This window comes from Bos indicus, chromosome 2 (genome assembly GCF_029378745.1).
Source record: "Bos indicus isolate NIAB-ARS_2022 breed Sahiwal x Tharparkar chromosome 2, NIAB-ARS_B.indTharparkar_mat_pri_1.0, whole genome shotgun sequence".
In the NCBI taxonomy this organism is placed as follows: domain Eukaryota; kingdom Metazoa; phylum Chordata; class Mammalia; order Artiodactyla; family Bovidae; genus Bos; species Bos indicus.
In genome coordinates, this window is record NC_091761.1 from 108,914,749 (window position 1) to 108,922,882 (window position 8,134).

The window sequence follows — 8,134 nt, forward strand, 5'->3', positions numbered from 1 at the left end:
TTGAGGAACCACTGTCCGCTTTCTGGATTCCTTTTGCCATATTGAACACACTCTCAGAGTTGGCTCTCTAGAGGCTATGTGAGATGCCAGCCTCTGAAACTGGGAAGTCTACTGAGCCCATTGCCAGACCACTCAGAGATTTTAGATTTTTCTTTTGGCCAAAAATGGAAAGAATAACTCTTCCTTGGCATCCTTGAAATCTGCCTTGAAACTTGAGCACATTTTTATCCTCCCTTAGAGAAGACCAGTGAGTTCTTCAAACACAACTCAGTGTCTCCTATTTAAGAACTCTTGGGCATGCTGAATGGAAGAATGAATTTCTAATAGAAGATTTCTAAAAGTTAGATGAATGAGAGAATGAATGATTGATAGCCATGAGTCTAACAAAAGTTATATCTCTCTGTAAGAAGAAATATAACTAAACATTCCTTTTAAAAATAATATATGGATTTTAGTTAAAGTTTTAACTGTCTTCCTGCGAGTTAAAAAATGCTTAGCCATGCCAACCTAACTTCCTTTTTTTTCCCCTAAACTGCCTTAAGTTTCCAACATTCAGTTGTTAATATGCTTTTTTTTTTTCCCCCTAAGCAGAGAGTTCCCCATCAACATTAGGTTTGGGTTTGGGTTTTAACTTTGACTTGGACTTAGTATATATTTTAAAACAATCACTTTATCACCCTAGGTTTCAGTTATTTCATTCATACCAAAGGTTAAGCTTATAAGCTTCACTTATAAGGTAGGGGATAGTAATTCATTTTGTGTTAAGAGCTCTTAGGACATGACTCTTTCCTGCTCCCTCGCTCCTCTTCATAACGGAAATCTTCTTCTACCATAGCATACACGTTGTTTAACACCAAGTATGCTCAGCAAATAGCTATCCAAGTCAATTTTTAAAATTTAAAAAAAAATTTTTATTTTTTATCAAAAGATAATTGCTTTACTATATTAATTTGATTTCTGCCATACATCAATATGAATTAGCCATAGGAGTACGTACATTCCCTCCATCTTGAACCTCCCTCCCACCTCCCACCCTTTCCCACCCCTCTAGGCTGTTACAGAGCCACAGTTTGAGTTTCCTGAGTCATACAGCAAATTTCCACTTGTTATCTATTCTACATACGGTGGTGTATATGCTTCCATGCTACTCTCTCTGTTAATCTCACCCTCTATCCAATTCAATTTAACAAGGGTGCATTGATTATAGGAGAAGTACATGATAGTAACCCTCATTATTACATAAAACTTTCTTATACTTTGCTATCACTTATATTATCAGGTTTTCATTCTCACAGAACCTTATAACCCAGTTTGTTAGACTGGGTTATGCCCTATGATTCTCGCCCTGAGTTCTCACACTTCTAGTGACAAAGCTGACCCAGGTGCTGCCTGTCACATTTTCCTTAGGTTAGTGTTTTCAGAAGAGCTGGTGTTTGGCTCCAGTGCTAAACTCAGAGAAGTAGCAGAGCCCAAGACCAGGGCAAAGGGCACCAGGGACCGGGGCTGGGAAAACACCTGAATTCTAGCTCCAGCACCATTTGGGAGTCTTTGGAGTCCATGTCACTCCAACTGGGGCAATCAAAAAGGGAAAATCAGGGCATTCCAACAGGGTGTGCCTTGGTTAATAAAAGGTCTTTGGTTGGAAAAATCTCATTACTATTAATTGTGGCTGGGGTGGGGTGACAGTCTGTGTAAAACACAATGTTAGGGATTTCATCTACTATACATGCTACCTAGGAAACCTATTACATTCCCCCCTCATTTAGTTGTTCAGATAAGTCTCTGGTGTGTTTATTAATGTTTCCATCTTACATTCTTACATATAGGGAAACAGAGACTCAGATAATTTAGATTACTTGACAAAAGCCACATTGCTAATGAGTGATGGGTCTAGGGTTTAAACTTGTATGTGACTGATTCCAAAGTTAACGTTTAATACTGCTTACCAAGAAACTGAATGGCCCACACAAGCACGTGTGTGCATGTACACACACACACACACACACAAATATGTGCCATAGAAAATGTGTGCACTCTTAGTTTCTCAGCATAAAAATAAATAAATGCTTGATGAGGAAATGGATTGAATAAACACATACAGGGGACAGTGTCCCTATGGTTGATCATGCCTCACACTGGTTCCAAAGTGTCTGAACCAACTTCTATGAATAAAACCTGGCCTCCAGCTGCCAATGAGTCATTCCAGGTCAGCTTTGGTGACAAAATACAAACTTCTGATTAGCTGCCAATGTCAAGTTTCCTTCCTGGGTTATTTTTTCACACCCTTTACCTCCATGCAGTACAACACAAATACAGAGGTGAGAAATGCATTTAGTCCATTTTGAAAATGACTACCATGCATAGAAACCAGTATAAAGTAGAATGGTAGTCAAAACATGAAAAATGTCACTATGAGAGAGTTGATAGCTGTTGGTAACCAATTTTATCTACAATCAGGTGACTTCACTCAAATAGATGTTCCTTTTCCAAAGAAGACTCCCTGCCTATCTAATAGAAAAGGGAATTTTCTTTAGAACAGTACTTCTGCATGAATACTATCATCACACAAGTCCCCAGCCCAAGAGTTGATTACTTGGGTAACTAGAGAAGGGCAATCAGACTTCCTTTAACAGTTTGTGTGTTGCACTGAATTTCCCCTAAAATAGATTTCCTATACAGAATAGTTATAACCCATAGATTGGCCAGAAACATATCTATCTTTCTGTCTTGTGACATGGCTACCATTTCTTCTCTTTCAAAGAAGAAAGCTTTGTTTCATTTGGAAGTTATTACCCCTTAGATGACCAAATCCTGCCCCAAGATGCCTAATATTTACTTTGCCTTTGAAGCATAATAGTTAAAGTTATTTCCCCATCTGTATGATTTTTTAAAAACTTCTTAAACCCTGTCCAGTTATGACAGAGACCAAGATTCCACAAGGTAAATGTACCTCATTAATCAACTCTATTATATGGGGGAGTAATGAACATTTTGTGATTTGACATCTGGTAGTGATTTACAGTAACAGAAACAGGAATTCCTAGTTTACAAAAGTGCACATGTATGATTTGATTTCTTTTAGGGTATATATATATATATATATATATATATGTATGTGTGTATATATATATATATATATATATATCCCCTACTGCTTTTCTTGGCCAAAAAAAAAAAAAAAATGGCGGGAGCAGGGGAGCTATCTGGGTGGGGTTAGACTGTAAACTGCATGTAGATTTATAACTAACTAACCAGCTTAGAGTAAAATGTTGTGTGAGCTATGTAATGTGTAAAATCTGGTGTTTATGTAGCTCTCGGGCTGGCTCAATACCAGTTACTAGTGAGTGATATCTAAACATAAAATAATTTCTATATAAACTGTGGGTTTGTAAAAATGTAAGCACTATATTTTTGTGTAGTCTGAAAGAAGGTATTCTTTGAAATAGACTATTAATGTAGGGAATGATTCCACCCACTGTATTTTTGAGGTTTTTTTTTTTTTTTTTCCTTTTTTTCGTTCTTGGAAGACTGATTAGGTACTTGGGTTTTTACCAAAAAGTCAACATGTACTTATAAAAATCCTGATATGTGATACACTGACTAAAATGAAATTTATGATTTACTTCAGGTTGACTTTGCTACTGTGCAATGAAAGCTTTCAGTGAATGTATAGTCATTAGGAATGTGTAGCCTCCAACTAAGCCATTAGCATCCAGGCAGGCTTCTTGGTGGGATCACCTTACAACCAACACTGATGCTATGTTAATGATTAAATATAGATGGAAAAAAAAGTACTCAGCTGGAGACGGAAAGAAAAATGAGATTAGAAAAGATTTTCAAATCATGGGAATTAAGCATTAATGGGTGGTTGTTTAGATTTCAGAAATGCAATACTCTCTTCTATAGTGGACTACTACAGAATTAGGTATTTATCCCTTTTAACAAATTCCACATGTAATAAATGGATGTGTCAGTGGTACAATTATGATGCTTATACGAAGAGCACTTTCAAGACACCTTTACATATTCAGACCTCTTCATAATCCTCTTGTCAGTCACTTTTGGTTGTTCAAAGAGATCTTTGATATTCAAAGAAAGGCCAGTCGAAACCAGAAGGCCAAAACAGGGACGGGTGGCTGAGTGGTGGTAGTGAAAAAAGTTGCCAACCAAAGATGGCCCAGAATTTGAGTCCAAATCCAGTGGGTTTTCTCTAGTTCCTATTACCATCCTACAAAAGCAAGTCCAAGCTGGCGTGATACTTCTGGTAGTTAGTGTTCTGGAAAGAGAATAGTTTCCAGCTAGATCAGTTGTAACTCTTCTCTGTTGCACATGACAGTCTTCCATCTAAAAATGGCTTAAGAAAAGAAAGACAATATATTATCCCACCAAATGAAGATTCCAGGTGTATATCTGGAATGGCACCCTCAGGTGCCGTGGGATTTGGAGTTAATACATTTTCATCATGGTTCAGTTTCTCACTGTCCATCCCATCTGCCTTCGGCTGTTTTGGCTTTATCTTAGAGCTTTACATAAAGATTCTCAGGCCCACATGGAATATATTCCTTAGACATAGGCAAGCTGTGATCCTATCCTGCAAGCATGTTTTGTGGATCTAAATACCACAGATATGAGAAATCGTAACTTCATTATAGACAGAGATGCTCTGTCATTTGCAGTTCTGAACAGTGCTCTGCCACAGTGCACTCTATAACCTAAACATCTCTCTTTTGTCTAAATCTCTTTGCACGCCAGGGAAATGCTTCCCCTCATCACCTCAAAATTATTAGCAGTTGTTTCCAAAGGCTGTGACATTTTTGTGAGCTGAGAGATGCTGATGGCACAGGAAGTGGGCATTGCCTTAGAGGGCAGGACTATTTGAGCAGTGGAAGTACTTGGTGAGAGAAAAGAAAAAAAAAATCATTAACGTGTCAGATCCTCTCAGACAGCAGGAATGCAATAGCTTCAAGTGGTGCTAAGTTTTCATTTTCTTGCTTCTCTTTAAATCCCAATCCATGGTTCTGGAAGAATACATGAATTACAATATTTATGATAGCTGGACATAGTGATGGAGAAGGCGATGGCACCCCCCTCCAGTGTTCTTGCCTGGGGAATCCCAGGGATGGGGGAGCCTGGTAGGCTGCAGTCCATGGGGTCGCACAGAGTCGGACATGACTGAAGGGACTTAGCAGCAGCAGCAGCAGCAGCACATAGCGACTGACAGATATTTTGTAATGTTAACCAATTCACTTATTCTTAATTTTGTACCTAGATTGAGGCCAAACAGAATAAAGCATGATATAAATTTTTTACATTAGCAACTAAATGGACATTAACTGCTGGAATAGTAAACAATTTTATTTTTATAAACATATTTAATAAGATTTAATTGCTTCAAAATTGGGTAAAATCTTCATTTAAATACACCCTTTGGTGTGTTAGTCACTCAGATGTGTCCAGCTCTTTGTGACCCCATGGAGTATAGCCCACTAGGCTCCTCTGTCGATGGAATTTTCCAGGCAAGAATACTGGAGTGGGTAGACATTCCCTTCTCCAGGGGATCTTCTCCACCCAGGAATCAAACCCCAGTCTCCTGCATTGCAGACAGATGCTTTACCATTTGAGCCACCATGGAAATATTGATAGATATTAGAACATTTTAGAAAAATTATTTTGGAAAATAAAATAAAATTACATATTTGTCTAATTTGAAAATTTACTCCACATTTTTGATGAAAATATACTCAGCAAAGTATATAAAATATCTTTAATGTATTTTGATTAAAGTGTGGTCTGATTACAGTTGCAATTTATTCTTAGCCTTTAATTGATTGAGAATGAGTTGAAACAATTTTTTTATATTCCAGTCAATAAAAACAGTAGCACACAATGTATTTTTAAATTGTTATTATTATGAAAGTATATTAGGCAGGATAGGTGGCTATAACATATTTCATTTAACCATTTATGCCAAAGTATAACTTTAAAATATGTCTGAAGTGTACGTCTCCATTTGTGTTCTTAGCCCAGGCTCTGGAGGTGTTCAGGGAGTTTCTGCTCACACAATGCTAACACCAGGTCCAGCAGAAGAAGAGATTCCAGGAAGGAATGGAAGAAGTTTTATTCACATAGGAAGTCCTGCAATTGAGTTTTATTTGTACTTCTGGCTTGATCTAGTCCAATCTCTGTTACTGTATACCTGCTGAAGACATGATTAATGCTGCAGTGAGAGAGTGGAACCAATAGTTTTAGATGATTAAATTTTATAGACTGAAGTACATGTAGACATTTCTAACACATGATTTTAGGAAAAAAAGTGAATTTTTATGAAATGTTGTGATATAGACATTAAACTGCTTTCAGATATCACTTGTAGAGATTTATTTTCAGTTGAAGAAGTTCTCTTCTTTGTTATACAAAAGGGTAAATAGAGATTAAGAACAAAGAAGCTAGAAGTGTTTCTTACATATTAATGGTTTCATTTACAACTTTCTCCGCGGTTCATTTTCTGCCCCAAAGATTGCCTGACTGTGTGTGGACACAAAACTGTGAGCTAGGTGTTCACATTATTGCCCAAAGAATTAGATTATCTCTAAAGAAATAAAATCTTGCAAGTACACAATTTAAAACAGTTTTATAGGACCCCAAATCAAGTAAAAACTTACGAATAATTATAATATTGTATTATATTTTTGAAGTTTCATATTCTTTCAAAATGTCCTTACATCCATAATCTCATTTGCTGATGAATTTGGACAATGTGGTCAACCACACTGACTCATTTTCCTTTTCAAATAAAAAATAATGTCCAAAGTAAGATGGTAGGAATTTTTACTGTTTGCTCTGCTGTTTTGGTAGTTTTTACCTTTGTAAATGTTTGTAAATGCTTTGACTGATGTGATACACACAGATATATGGCAGGAGTTGAAGTGGTTTTAGCAACAATATTATTTTTCTCAGATATATATATATATATATATATATATATATATGTAAAGAAGAGTAAAAGATGTACTCTTTTTTAATTAACAGATAAATGTTAGTACCTAAACAAAATAGGCTAAGCCAGAAATAAGGAGAAATAATAATGTTTCCCCATTAAAACCAAGGTTTCTTAATTTTACATTCCAAGAAGAAATCATTTGCCCCACATAGAATTGGTAAGAAATTGATCAAAATTGAAACAAAATTGATCATTTTGATTTATGACAACAAAATAATTGTTAAAGTCTTTCTTGGTTATCTCTTGTGTCCCTGAAGATTAAGTAGATGAAAGCTGCAAAGAGCTTTGAAAGAACTTACTAATGGTTATCAGTATTGAATGTTACCAAATATTTGCCATCACCATGACTAACATCACTCTTCAAGGCTGACAAACAAATTGAGCTTTTGGGATTCTGAATCTTCCAAGACACATCAGTACAGTTCAGTCACTCAGTTGTGTCTGACTCTGCCACCCCATGGACTGCAGCACGCCAGGCTTCCCTGTCCATTACCAACACCTGGAGCTTGCTCAAACTTATGTCCATTGAGTTGGTGATGTCAACCAACCATCTCATCATCCGTCATCCCCTTCTCCTCCTGCTTTCAATCTTTTCCATCATCAAAGTCTTTTCCTGGGTCAGTTCTTCACATCAGATGGCCAAAGTATTGGAGCTTCAGCTTCAACATCCGTCCTTCCAATGAATATTCAAGACTGATTTCTTTTATGGTTGACTGGTTTGATCTCCTTGCGTCCAAGGACGCTCAAGAGTCTTCACCAACACCACAGTTCAAAAGCATCAATTCTTTGGTGCTCAGCTTTCTTTATGGTCCAACTCTCACATCCATACATGACTACTGAAAAACCATCACTTTGACTAAACAGAACTTTGTCAGTGAAGTAAGGTCTCTGCTTTTTAATATGCTGTCTAGATTTGTCATCGCTTTTCTTCCAAGGAGCAAGAGTCTTTTAATTTCATGGCTGCAGTCACCATCTGCAGGGATTCAAAGCACATAGTTATTTCCAATAAGCAGAGGTAGTTATATCACTGGTATAACTGGGTCACGTGGATTTATAAAAGCTTGCTTCTTCTAATGGCATTGGATTCATTCATTCATTTACTCATTCTCTCTAGAAATCTTTATGAGCAGCAAT